Here is a 13,610-nt window from a genome sequence, read left to right as displayed (position 1 = left end):
AGTGAGGGCCATAAAGCCCCTTTGTTCTCCCCCTTCTCTCCCTCTTATGGCAGAATCCAGAGAAGGCAGAATTGGGGTTTTCTATGTTTGATAATTAAAGATGAAATATAATTGGATTCTGACAGAGGTTTTCTTTCCATTTCATGCTCAGATATTTTTATGTCACCTACTAAAAAAAGGATCTGCAGGGAGAAGGCAGACATGATTAGAGAGAACCTGATGGTTGATTGGTGCATTCTCTTAGACCTCCACAGGAGAATTATTTTGTTCATCTACAACTTTGATCAGTTTTTGTGCTATTCCCTCCTCTGGATGGTTAATGAAGATCTTGAAGAGTACTGGGCCTAGAACATAAGCTTGTAGGACCCCATTGCTTCTTTCTCTCCATGTGGTTATAGTTCCATTGAGGACTACACATTGAGTATGATTTATCAGCCAGTTACAAACCCATCTGGTGATGGTGCTGTTTATCGCACACTTTCCAAGCTTACCAAGAAGTAGGTTGTGTTCTCTTTTGTCAAACACCTTACTGAAATCCAAGTATACTACATCCACAACCTCTTGCTGATCCACTAATTTAATCACTTTATCAAAAAACGAAATACGAAAATGTTTGGCATGATCAGTTTTGGAAAAAGAAACAGCAGTAAAGACAGGTCTTAAGAAATGTCTCTGTACTAACCAAAGTTGGTAAACCATCCGTGGTTTGAAGCCACTGCATGGTTGGTGACGGAGTTCCCCAGATTGATGCCTCTGGGGGACATAGCTTTGCTTTCTCTGGGAGGGGGATCTGAGACAACAGGGAGTTCATGGTTTCAATGACAGCCATGAAGCTATCCCAGGTTATCTGGAGCCTGATTCTAGATCCTGGCCAAACTGCACCTTTGGTGTTCCTATAGGAACCGTGGGGAGGAACTGAGTACAAAGTGGGACCAGATAGGACACAATGGGCAGCTGTGGCTGTAGAGGAGAGTTGCTTCTCCAGCATCAGAAGCCACTCCCTGCTCCACCCACCGGTGCCTTGTCCAATGGGAAGGCAGAGGCCCACTTCTCGGCACAGGGATTGGATTTTGGGATGCCTGGATAATTGTCCCACACTGCTTCAGCAGACAGAGGAAGCACTGAAATGCACATATATGTCTGTTTTTAGGGCAGTGCATATTACATCACTGCTCCACCAGCTGCTTTGGTGGCCAGCTTGCTTCCTGGTCCAGTTCCAGGTGTTGGTTCTATCCTTTGAAGCCCAGGATGGAGATGGACTAAGCTATCCATAGGACTCCATCCAGTTACTGTATAGCATCTGACCCATTAGAAGTTTAGTAAGTGATCAAATCTGGAACTGGAATTCGCAGAGAGGGGATTATGCTGAGCCCAGTCAGGGATAGGAAAGGATTGGAGCAGGAGTCCAACTTCCAGGTCTTCCTCCAAACCATGCTACTTCTAAAGGAAACTTATGCACTTATGTCCCATCTGAGATGGGTGTCTAAGGCAGACCTGCACCCACTGGAGAAGGAAGAGGACTCAGGGGTTTTGCCCGTGGCACATATAAATCTCTTTTTTCATTTCAATCCTTCCCTCTCCATTGGTCATGTTGATGGATCAAGCTTCTCCCAAGTCCATGTTTAGCAGAGCTCCTGATAGCGGGATTCCCCCTCTGTTTCAATCTCCTGGATCTCTTTAAGGAATGACACACAATGCCACTCATCTTCAATGCATTTTCATGTCATTTGTCACAGAAGGGCCATGCATGCTCGTCACTCTTACCCAGTTAAGAAAACCAATAATTAAAAATTTATCAGAAAATGGATTATATACATTAAAAAAACTTTCAGCCTTCTACTATTCCATAATGGAACTTTGAAAAAAGGAAAACGGACACGTCACAGCAAACGCATCCACTATACTTGAATTTAAAAGCAGACATTTATTCTGTTGCCAAACTACAAAAAGAGCAGAACAAATCTTGTAGACCAGGAGAAAAAGGAGAGAAGGCGAGGTGTCCAAAGAAGCTGAAGGGTTGAATTATGGACCGTAAAGGCCACAAGCCTAAATCTACAAAGGATGGTCCATGATGGATGACAGCAAAACTCAGAAGGATATTTTAAACATTGCAATAGTCAGTGTTGCAGCATTTAAACTCCAGGATGTCGTTCCCTTCATAGCATATGGGAGTACATCCTCTGCGCAGTAAATCTTCTGGAAAGGAAGCAGACAACAAAACATTTACAGTGCCAAAGAATTGATCTATGGTTGTTTCTGAACAAAACGGTCAACCCACACTGCATGATGGCAGACCTCTTTCCTCATCTACTGACTACTCAGGAGTAAAATAGGAAGCAAGCATTCTGGGAAAGGTCCTCCTCACTTGGATATTTCATAGCTTAATCTGCAAAGGTGGTCACATCCTTAGGAAACGCCCAGCTCTCCCTGCCTTTTTTGTCTCCCCTCTTTCTATAAAGAATGTGCCCCTCCCAATCTGGGGTGCTCCTGGGACGGACAGGGGTTCCCATTCTGAGCCCCTCCCCCCTTTCCTGGCATCCCTTAGACTGGGGTTGTCAAACTACCAGCCCGCGGGCCAGACGTGTCATCGCAAAAGCGCACCCACCCCATTGCAGGCAACGGCAAAAAAGTTCCGATACGTAGCGCGACATCACGTGATGTCACAAGTTTGACATGTCTGCCTTAATATGTCAGGCCATGACCTCAGGGAAACCTAGACAGGGCACAGACAGGTCCTAGGTGATCTGGAATCCTGAGCTGCATTTGGGAGTTCTAGTTTCCATACAAGAAGAAAAACTGTCAGAAAGGATAGGAACTTGGCTTACCATTTCGTTCGTTCAGAGCAAAACAGAACATATCTGGTGAGTTACACCGGACTCCCTTTCCACAAGGACTGAATGAAAGAAATAAAAGAGAGGATTCTCACTTTGATATTTCTTTGATCTTCACTTATTATCTTGTTAGATAATAGATTATTTAAGAATAAGGTCGGCTGCGAAAATTTGGTCTGCAAACCAGTCCCACCTTAGCCAAGAAAGGCATCTGGGTGACTCTGGGCCAGTCACTCTTTCTTAGCCCATCCCACTTCACTGGGTCGTTGTTCAGGGGAAAATGGTATTTGAGGCAGAAAAGAGTATTAGGATTGTTTACCACCCTGGGTTATTTATAAAAATAATGAGGGTGAGATTGAAAGAAAACATCTTTTCTTGAAGAGGCCATGAAAGGTCAGCAGGTGAGAACTTGTGAGGTTGGTTTCTGTTTGGAAGCTAAGCAGGGTTGGGGCTGGTTAATCCTAGCAGGGGAGACCCCCGAGGCTGCAGGATGAATTGAGAAGTCTCAGAAATTACAGCAATGTCAACCAATCTCAGGTTGATGCCAAGGAAAATCCATGCTTGACTTGAAGGGAGCATCTCTGATATCATCTTATTATGTATTGCATAACAGATTATCGAAGAATAAGGTGGGCTGGGAAAATTTCACCAGAAAGATAATAAAACGGTCTGCAGACAAGGAGCCTGTGAGTTCCAGTCCAGCCTCAGCCAAGAAGGCATTTGGGTGACCCTGGGCCAGTCCCTCTTTCTCTCCCCCAACAGATTTCACTGGGTCGTTGTTCAGAAAATGTTAAGAAATTACAGCAATGTCGACCAATCTCAGGTTGATGCCAAGGAAAATCCGTGCTTGACTTGAAGGAGGCATCTCTGATCCCTTTTGGTTGCACCATCGAAAACGCTGAATGTGAGCAAAGCCGGAGGGAGGCAGAGGGAGGGCAAAGACAATGGAACATTCTTCCTTTTGCTCCCAAGAGTATTTCCATGGCAGAATTCACTATGCAAAGGAACCTCTACTTGCGGAGGCAGTCTACCCCAGAAGAACAGCTGGGCCAAGCACTGTCTCAGCGACGGGCTTCTCTCCAAATGGAGACCTCCTCTTTCCCCCTAAAGGCTCCCAGGGACCCTCCCTATGGAGAGCAGAACAGGGAGAAAGTCATATCGCCAGAATGGAGCACAACTGCTTCGAATACCACACTTCGCTCCGATCCCTCAGTCTTTCTTTGATCCTCCATATTTCCACTCTGGGTGACCCAAGAGATGCTGTCACCATCTTCTCACGGTAATGTGCCCCAAATGGGGCCAGCCTTGAAGAGCATTCAGAAGCTACAGCTGGTGCAGAGCACAGCAGCGCAGGTACTTTTGGGGTGCCCACGAATGGTCCCTGTGGCCCCACTGCTCCGTGAGCACCACTGGTTACTGTTCTGCTTCTGGGTGTAATTCAAGGTTTTGGGAGTCCCCTTTAAAGCCCTTCATGGCAGGTGTCCAGGTTAGTCTCACCCCCATGGGATTGGCCCATCCCACTCATGCTGGCAGAGGAGGTGTGCTGAGGGTCCCGTCAGCCCGACTATTCCAGCTGGCAGAGTCTAGAAGGAGGGTCTTCTCTGCTGTGGCTCCTTCCCTCTGGAACATCCTGGCTCCCAATGTGAGGTGGACCCCAACCCTCCTGTCTTTTTGCAAGGGCCTAAAGATGTGGCTCTGCCAGTCGGCTTGGGTCCCCGGCTGAGGAATTGCACAACCAAGGTGCTTGATGGAGTCATAACAGATCCCATACTTCCACCCCACTCCATCCCCGCTCTCCCCATCTTTCTTTGGTTTTCATGTTTGATTTTAACTTTTTATCTTTTAATGTAACTAGCTGACCAACGGCACTCAGTGTGTAGTCCTCAATGGAAGTACTTATATATGGAGGGAGGAATGCAATGGGGTACCCCAAGGCTTTGTTTTAGGCCCAGCACTCTTCAACATCTTCATCAACGATTTGGACGAGGGGATACATACATTTTTTCAATGGTGAAAAAAGTAAGGTTCTACATTTAGGCAAGAAAAACCAAATGCAAAGCTATAGTATAGGGGGTACCTCGCTCAATAGTAGCAACTGTGAGAGGGACCTCGGAGTCCTAGTGGACAATCATTTAAATATGAGCAAGCAGTGTGCTGCAGCTGCCAAAAAAGCCAACACAGATCTGGGCTGCATTAACAGAGAGATAGAATCAAGATCATGTGAAGTGTTAATACCACTTTACAATGTCTTGGTAATGCTACACTTGGAATACTACATCCTGTTTTGGTCACCACAATGTAAAAATGATGTTGAAACTCTAGAAAGAGAGCAGAGAAGAGCAACAGAGATGATTAGGGGACTGGAGGCTAAAACATGTAAAGACAGGTTGCTGGAATTGTCCAGTTTAATTAAAAGAAAAACTAGGTTTACATGATAGCAGTCTTCCAATATCTCAAGGGTTGCCCCAAAGAAGGAGTCAAGCTAATCTCCAAAACGCCTGAAGGCAGGACAAGAAGCAACAGATAATAATTAACCAAGAAGAAAAGCAACCTAGAACTAACTGTTATTAGAATAATTAACCAGTGGAACAACTTGCCTCCAGAAGTTATGGATGCTCTAACACTGGATGAGTTAAGGTTTAAGAAAAGATTGGACCACCATTTGTCTGACGATCCCTTCCACCTTTATTCTATTCTATTTTAAAGCTGATAACTCCTGGACTTATTCTATGGTAAGATGGGCAGCCAAAAAGTTTATAAATAAATACATAATAAAATCCTCAACCGAGATCAAAGGTTCATGAGCCTACCTGGGTCCTTGCACAAAAATGCCACCACCACCAACGCAAATAGCAAAGCTTTCATCTTGCAATCTCTTCTGCAGCCTTCAAAGTGCAGTCCAGGATGGGAGAAGGAAGTTCTGTATATGTGCCACTGCCCCACCTTGTGGGGGCTGGAGCTCCAGGTTCAAGAGGGAAGAGAGGGGGGACTTGGGAAAGAAGGGAGGGGTAGGGGTGATCTCACGTTCCCCACTACACAAAGGGAAATCGGTTTCACAAGCTAAGGTTTATGGCCAAAATTTCAGTAGATAGCCGGCAAAAGAACACCCTGTTTAAATGGTTCTGTTCTGGCTGTTCTTTTGATGCTTGCCATGTCCCTGCAGATCAGGAAACACTCTCCATGCATGAGAGAGTGAGATTTTCCTTCCATTCCACCCTCAAATAATTTTATGTCACCTGCTAAGGGTCTGCAGGAAAGCAGCGATGATTAGAGAGAACTTGATAGTTGGTTGATTGGTGGGAGAAGCACATTGCCTCCCCAGCATCGGAGGCCACTTCCTGCTCCACCCTGTAGTGTCAAGTCCAATGGAAAGGCAGAGGCTCACCCTTCGGCACATAGATTGGATGCCGGGACACCTGGATAATTGTCAGTGGGTAGAGAAAGCCATGGGATGAACAGATATGTCTGTTTTTAGGGCAGTGCATATTACACCACTGCTCCACCAGCTGCGTTGGTTGCCTGCTTGATTCCTGGTCCAGTTCCAGGTGTTGGTTGTAACCTTTGAAGTCCATCAGGGAGATGGACTAAGCTATGGTGGGACTCTCTCCCCCCAGTTACTGTACAGCATTCCACAACATTAGAAGTTTAGTAAGTGACCAAATATGGAACTGGAATACATGGATCAGGGATTACGCTGAGCCCAGTCAAGGATAGGAAAGGATTGGAGCAAGTTCCAGGTCTTCCTGCAAACCACGCTGCTTCTAAAGAAAACTTATGCACTTATGTCCCATCTGTGATGGGCGTCTAAGGCAGACCTGCACCCATTGGAGAAGGAAGAGGACTCAGGGGTTTTGCCCGTGGCGCACATAAACTGCCTGACCTGAGAGGGTGAACCAGCTGGAAAGGTGCCAGCTTAGAAATCTCTGTTTTCATTTCAATCGTTCCCTCTGCTTTGGCCATGGTGATGGGTCAAGGGTCTCTCCAGGCCGTATTTAGCAGAGCTCCTGATGGAGGGATTCCCCTTCTGTTTTAATCTCCTGGATCTCTTTAAGGATGGGCATGGAATGACGCTCATTTTCAATGTGTTTTCCTATCATTTGTCACAGAAAAGCCCGCATGCTCATCACTCTTTCCCAGTTAAGGAAAATACTAATTAAAAATTTATCAGTAAATGGATTATATATATATATATATAAGAAACTTTCAGCCTTCTACTATTCCACAATTTAACTTTCCCAAAAGGAAAATGGACACATCATAGCAAACACACCCAGTACGCTTGGATTTAAATGCAGAAATTTATTCCGTTGCCAAACTAGAGAAAGAGCAGAACAAAGCATGTAGGCCCGGAGAAAAGGGAGAGAGGGCGAGGTGTCCAGAGAAGCTGAGGGGTTGAATTATGGACCGTAAAGGCCACAAACCTAAATCTGCAAAGGATGGTCCATGATGGATGACAGCAAAACTCAACAAAGCTCATTTTAAAATCAGAAGGATGTTTCATTCATTGCAAAAGTTAGTTGTGCAACATTTAGCCTCCAGCCCATTGTCCCCTTGAGGGCATGTGGGGGCACATCTTCTGCGAACAGCCTGTCCTGGAAAGGAAACATAAAGCAAAACATTTACAGTGCCAATAATTGATCTGTGATTGTTTCTGAACCAAACACTAAACCCACACTGGACACACAGTCAGTCATTCCCACACAGCATGAAGGCGGACCTCCTTCCTCCTCTACTGACTACTCGGGAGTAAAATAGGAAGCAAGCATTCTGGGGAAGATCCTCCTCCCTTGGATATTTCATTGCACAACAACAACAACAACAACAACAACAATAATAATAATGACTGACACACAGAGACACACACAGACCTCCTTCCTCCTCTACTGACTACTCGGGAGTAAAATAGGAAGCAGGCATTCTGGAGAAGTTCCACCTCCCTTGGATATTTCTTGGCTTAATCTGCAAGGACCAAGCTTTGTCACGTCCATAGGAAACCCTCAGCTCTCCCAGGCTTTTCCTCTCCCCCCTTTCTATAAAGAATGTGTCCCTCCCAAACATGAGTGAACCTGGGATGGATGGGGTCCCCATTCTGAGCCCCCCCTTTCCTGGTATCCCTTAGGCTGTCAGGCCAGGACCTCAGGGGAACCTAGAGAGGTCCTAGGTAATCTGGAATCCTCAGCTGCATTTGGGAGTTCCAGTTTCCATACAAGAAGAAAACCTGTCAGAAAGGAGAGGAACTTTGCTTACCCACTCCGTTGTCCAGAGTATAACAGACGGGTTGGTCTTCCAAACATATTTCCTCTTTGCAAGCACCATAACATCGAAGACACTGCAGACCCGCAACTGGATGAAAGAAATATAAGAGAGGATTCTCTCTTAGATATTTCTTTGATCTTGGCTTATGTGTTAGACAATAGATTATTGAAGAATGAGGTCGGCTGCGAAAATTTTATTAGAAAGATAATCGAATGGTCTGCAAACCAGTCCCATCTTAGCCAAGAAAGTCATCTGGGTGACTCTGGGCCAGTCACTCTTTCTTAGCCCAACCCAATTCACTGGTTGGTTGTTCAGGGGAAAATGGTATTTGATGAAGAAAAGAGTATTAGGATTGTTTACCACCCTGAGCTAACAATAAGAACAGACCGAACAGAACAAACAGAATAGAATAGAATAGAATAGAATAGAATAGGATAGGATAGGATAGGATAGGATGGGATGGGATGGGATGGGATGGGATGGGATGGGATGGGATGGGATGGAATGGAATGGAATAGAATAGAATAGAATAGAACAGAACAGAACAGAACAGAACAGAACAGAACAGAACAGAATAGAATAGAATAGAATAGAAAATATGGAATGGAATAGAATAGAATAGAATAGAATAGAATAGAATAGAATAGAATAGAATAGAATAGAATAGAATAGAATAGAATAGAATAGAATAGAATAGAAAATGGAATGGAAGAATAGAATGGAAGAATGAATAGAATAGAATAGAATAGAATAGAATAGATAGATAGAATAGAATAGAATAGAATAGAATAGAATAGAATAGAATATATGGAATGAAATAGATAGAAATGAATAGAATAGAACAGAACAGACAGAACAGAATAGAATAGAATAGAATAGAAAATATGGAATGAAATAGAATAGAATAATAGAATAGAATAGAATAGAATAGAATAGAATAGAATAGAATAGAATAGAATAGAAAATATGGAATAGAATAGAATAGAATAGAATAGAATAGAATAGAATAGAATAGAATAGAATAGAATAGAATAGAATAGAATAATAACTTTATTGTCATTTTGAATGTACACGAATCAGCATACATTAAAATGAAATTTCGTTGCATTTAGCTCACAAATGTTACCACGTTGGATATACGCTACATAAATATGACCTAAAAATAATGAAGGTGAGATTGAAAAAAAAATAACTTTTCTGAAAGAGGCCATAAAAGGTGAGCAGGTGAGAACTTGTGAGGTTGGTTTCTGTTTGGAAGCTAAGCAGGGTTGGGGCTGGTTAATCCTAGTAGGGGAGACCCCCAAGGCTGCAGGATGAACTGAAAAGTCTCAGAAATTACAACAATGTCAACCAATCTCAGGTTGATGCCAAGGAAAATCCATGCTTGACTTGAAGGGGGCATCTCCGATCCCCTTTGGTTGCACCATCGAAAACGCTGAATGTCAGCAAAGCCGGAGGGAGGCAGAGGGAGGGCAAAGACAATGGAACATTCTTCCTTCCGCTCCCAAGAGTATTTCCGTGGCAGAATTCACTACGCAAAGGAACCTCTACTTTCAGAGGCAGTCTACCCCAGAAGAACAGTTAGGCCAACTGCTATCTCAACTACTTTCTCCTAAAAGCTCCCATGGACCCTCACTATGCAGAACAGAACAGGTAGAAAGTCCCATCCTGGCAGCCAATCTGCATACTGAACGGAGAGCCGCTGCCTTCCCATTGGACTCGGCAGTGCCGGGTGGGGCAGGCAGCAGCTTCTGGTGCATGGGAGGCACAGCGCTTCCACCGCCACCACTGCAAATTACATCCTGCCTGGTCCGGCTCTTCATCCAGATCCTCTGGGGTGCTCCGGTGTTGTGGGAAGGACATGGATACAGAGGAGGGTCAGGCAGGATGCAATGGGTGGCCATAATGGGAGGAGCACATTGCCTCCCCAGCATCGGAGGCCACTCCCTTCTCCACTCTGTAGTGCCAAGTCCAATGGGAAGGCAGAGGCTCACCCTTCAGCACATAGATTGGATGCCAGGACGCCTGGATAATTGCCAGTGGGTAGAGAAAGCCATGAGATGAACAGATATGTCTGTTTTTAGGGCAGTGCATATTACACCACTGCTCCACCAGCTGCGTAGGTTGCCAGCTTGCTTCCTGGTCCAATTCCAGGTGTTGGTTGTAACCTTTGAAGCCCATCAGGGACATGGACTAAGCTCAGGTGGGACTCTCTCCCCCCCAGTTACTATACAGCATTCCACAACATTAGAAGTTTAGTAAGTGATCAAATCTGGAACTGGAATACACGGAGAGGGGATTGTGCTGAGCTCTGTCAGGGATAGGAAAGGAATGGAGCAGGAGTCCAAGTTCCAGGTCTTCCTCCAAACCACACTGCTTCTAAAGGAAACTTATGCACTTATGCACCATTTGAGATGAGCATCTAAGGCAGAACTGCACCCATTGGACACCGAACACAGCTGGGACAGCCACTCTCACGTACGGGATTCTCTCCAAATGGAGACCTCCTCTTTCCCCCTAAAGGCTCCCAAGGACCCTCCCTATGCAGAGCAGAACAGGGAGAAAATCCCATCACCAGAATGGGGCACAACTGCTTCGAATACCACACTTCGCTCCAATCCCTCAGTCTTTGTTTGATCCACTGTATTTCCACTGTAGCTGACCCGTTTCTCACCAGTCTTCTTCTGGGTGCACGTCAAGGTTTTGGGGGTCCCCTTTAAAGCTCTTCATGGCAGAGGTCCAGGTTAGTCTCACCCCTCTGGAATTAGCCCATCCCACTTGTGATGGCAGAGGAGGTGTGCTGAGGGTCCCATCAGCCCGACTATTCTGGCTGGTGGGGTCCAGGAGGAGGGACTTCTCTGCTGTGGCTCCTGCCCTCTGAAACATCCTGCCCCCCAATGTGAGGTAGACCCCAACCCTCCTGTCTTTTTGTAAGGGCCTAAAGATGGGGCTCTGCCAGTCAGCTTGGGGGCCCAGCTGAGGAATCGTGCAAGAGAGGTGCTTGATGGAGTAATAACAGATCCCACTTCTACCCCACTCCATCCACGCCCTCCCCATCTTTCTTTGGTTTTAACTTTTTATGTTTTAACTAAGATTAATGTAAGCTGCCCAGAGTTACTGTATGGTAAGATGGGCAGCCAATAAATTATATATACATATAAAAAAAGAATAAAATCCTCAACTAGCATCAAAGCCTACCTGGGTCCTTGCACATGAATGCCACCAACAACAATGCAAATAGCAAAGCTTTCATCTTGCAATCTCTTCTGCAGCCTTCAAAGTGCAGTCAGGATGGGAGAACCTTTTGGGGGGCTGGAGATCCAGGTTCAAGAGCGGGGAGACTTGGAGAAGAAGGGAGGGGTAGGGGGTGTGACCTCATTTTCCCCACTACCAACAGGGAAACTGGATTCACTCCAGATGCAGAACCAACCAACCCTGTCTTAAAGGAAGCAGCTACCATTCCATGTTCAAAAGTTGGGCTTCTGGACAATGGCTATCTCTTCCTGAATTTATAGACGGTAGCACAACCTGTGCAGGGCACAAAATTAAACCAAGCCAAAATATCATATTTACTCCCTGCAAGAGGAGAAATGAACCGAGCTGATTTCTGATGATGCTTGAATGATTTATGTTTTTAGGTTCAATCCCAAACATGCTGTCTAAGTATGTTTGGGGACTGTAAGCTTTCTTCACTTGGTTTGATAAGCTGAGGTTTATGGCCAAGATGTTCAGTAGATAGCAGGCAAGAAAACACCCTGCTTAAATGGCTGCATTCTGGATGTTCTTTCCATGCTTGAGGTGTCTCTGCAGAGGTTTCCTGATCAGGCCAGGTAACATAGTCCATGCACGAGAGAGTGAGGTTTTCCTTCCATCCCACGCTCAGATAATTTTATGTCGACTGCTAAAAAAACGGTCTGTAGGAGAACAGCCACGATCAGAGAGAACCTGATAGTTCAACCCTGAGCTACACATCGGAGTGTTGAAGTCTTGTGCTGGAGGGAAGCAGACAGAAAGGAACTGGATGAATTCTAAGATGCCAGAGAAGTTCAACATTGCAACAATGTGTGAGATGCTCACACACAACTGGAAAAGCTTTGCCTTGAACCTATAGCATGAGGTTCTCTTTTAAGCTTGGTTGAGCTTGGAGGGACACCACGTCTGGCTATTAAAGCACAAAGTCCTTCCATAGAATTCTGTCCCAAATCATGTTAGATATTCCGTCAGCTTGAAACACCAAAATTCAGGTGGGGGAGAGGCTGTTCGGGAGGATCAGAAGCAGACGTAGCCAGAGGCCAGGAGAAAAGTGGAACGGAGAAGGATTGAATGAGCTTTGCATTCAGTACTTTTCTTAGAGAGACTGCGATAACCATACAGCTCACATGGTGGAAAGAACAGAGATGAGGTAAATGGACTGCAACAAAAACAAATCTAGGCCAAACCACAATTTTGGGCCATAAGAAAATAATAAAACAATTTTGAACATAGAATAACAGAGTTGGAAGGGGACATTGGGGGTCTTCTACCCCAACCCCTTGCCTGAGCAGGAGACCCTATACCAGGGGTCTCCAACCTGTGGGCTGAAGCCCACTACTGGACCATGAGGGGTTTACAACTGGGCCATGGAAATGCTAAGCAAGCACAAAACCGCGCACATCCTCACTTGCAGAAGCAGCGGGCGAGCACATGTACACATGCTCCATTTGCTAGAGTGGCAGGAACACATGTTTGCTGCTCATGGAAATGGAGCTTTGTGCCCATCCGCATTTGCCAGCCACTTGCACGATACATCCCCTCCCCCCACAGGTTCCCAAAGCTGGAAATATTGGGGATCTCTGTCCTGTCCTGTTTCAGACAATCTATTTTGGGAAACCTCCAGTGATGGAGCATCCACAACTTCTGAAGCAAGCCATTCCACTTGTCAACTGTTCTCACTGTTAGGGCATTCCTCCTTGGTTAGTTTCCAACCCTTGTTTCCTGTCTTGCCTTTTGGTGCTTTGGAAAATAGTGTGACATACACGTCTTTCTAGAAGCCCCTCAAGTATCGGAACACTGCTATCGTATCTAGAGAAAAAAGTCTAGGGGTGACATAATACCAGTATTCCAGTATTTGAGGGGTCCCACCAAGACGACGGGCCAAGCTATTTTTCAAAGCACCATAAGGTGGGACAAGAAACAATGAACGGAAAGTAATCAAGGAGAGAAGCGACCTAGAACTAAGGAGAAATTTCCTGACAGTTAGAAGAATTAAGTAGTGGAAAGACTTGCCTTCAGAAGTTGTGGGTGCTCCATCTCGAAGTTCCCAACATAATTCTTCTCTCTGATAATGACTGTTTTCCTGCAGATCCTTCAGGTGACATAAAATTATCTGAGCGTGGGATGGAAGGAAAACCTCACTCTCTCGTGCATGGACTGTGTCAGGAAACCTCTGCAGGGACACCGCAAGCATGGGAAGAACATCCAGAACCCAACCATTTAAGCAGGGTGTTCTCTTGCCTGCTATTTACTGAACATCTTGGCCATAAA

General features: G+C 45.3%; 1 long non-coding RNA gene across 1 annotated transcript; it reads right to left on the bottom strand.

Annotated features, from left to right (window-relative positions):
- Positions 1-1,904: 1,904 nt before the first annotated feature.
- Positions 1,905-13,183, bottom strand: LOC120310757. Its single transcript, XR_005557462.1, has 5 exons — positions 11,286-13,183; positions 8,079-8,174; positions 5,642-7,423; positions 2,826-2,893; positions 1,905-2,196 (listed from the first exon to the last, which is right to left on the bottom strand). It is a non-coding gene; the product is annotated as an uncharacterized LOC120310757 (long non-coding RNA).
- Between the last annotated feature and the right edge of the window lie 427 nt (positions 13,184-13,610).

The sequence above is a fragment of the Crotalus tigris genome, unplaced genomic scaffold, assembly GCF_016545835.1.
Source record: "Crotalus tigris isolate CLP2741 ecotype Arizona unplaced genomic scaffold, ASM1654583v1 scf7180000018291.410847, whole genome shotgun sequence".
In the NCBI taxonomy this organism is placed as follows: Eukaryota; Metazoa; Chordata; class Lepidosauria; order Squamata; family Viperidae; genus Crotalus; species Crotalus tigris.
The sequence above is the reverse complement of the archived record's forward strand: the minus strand, read 5'-3'. Positions and strand labels throughout refer to the sequence as shown.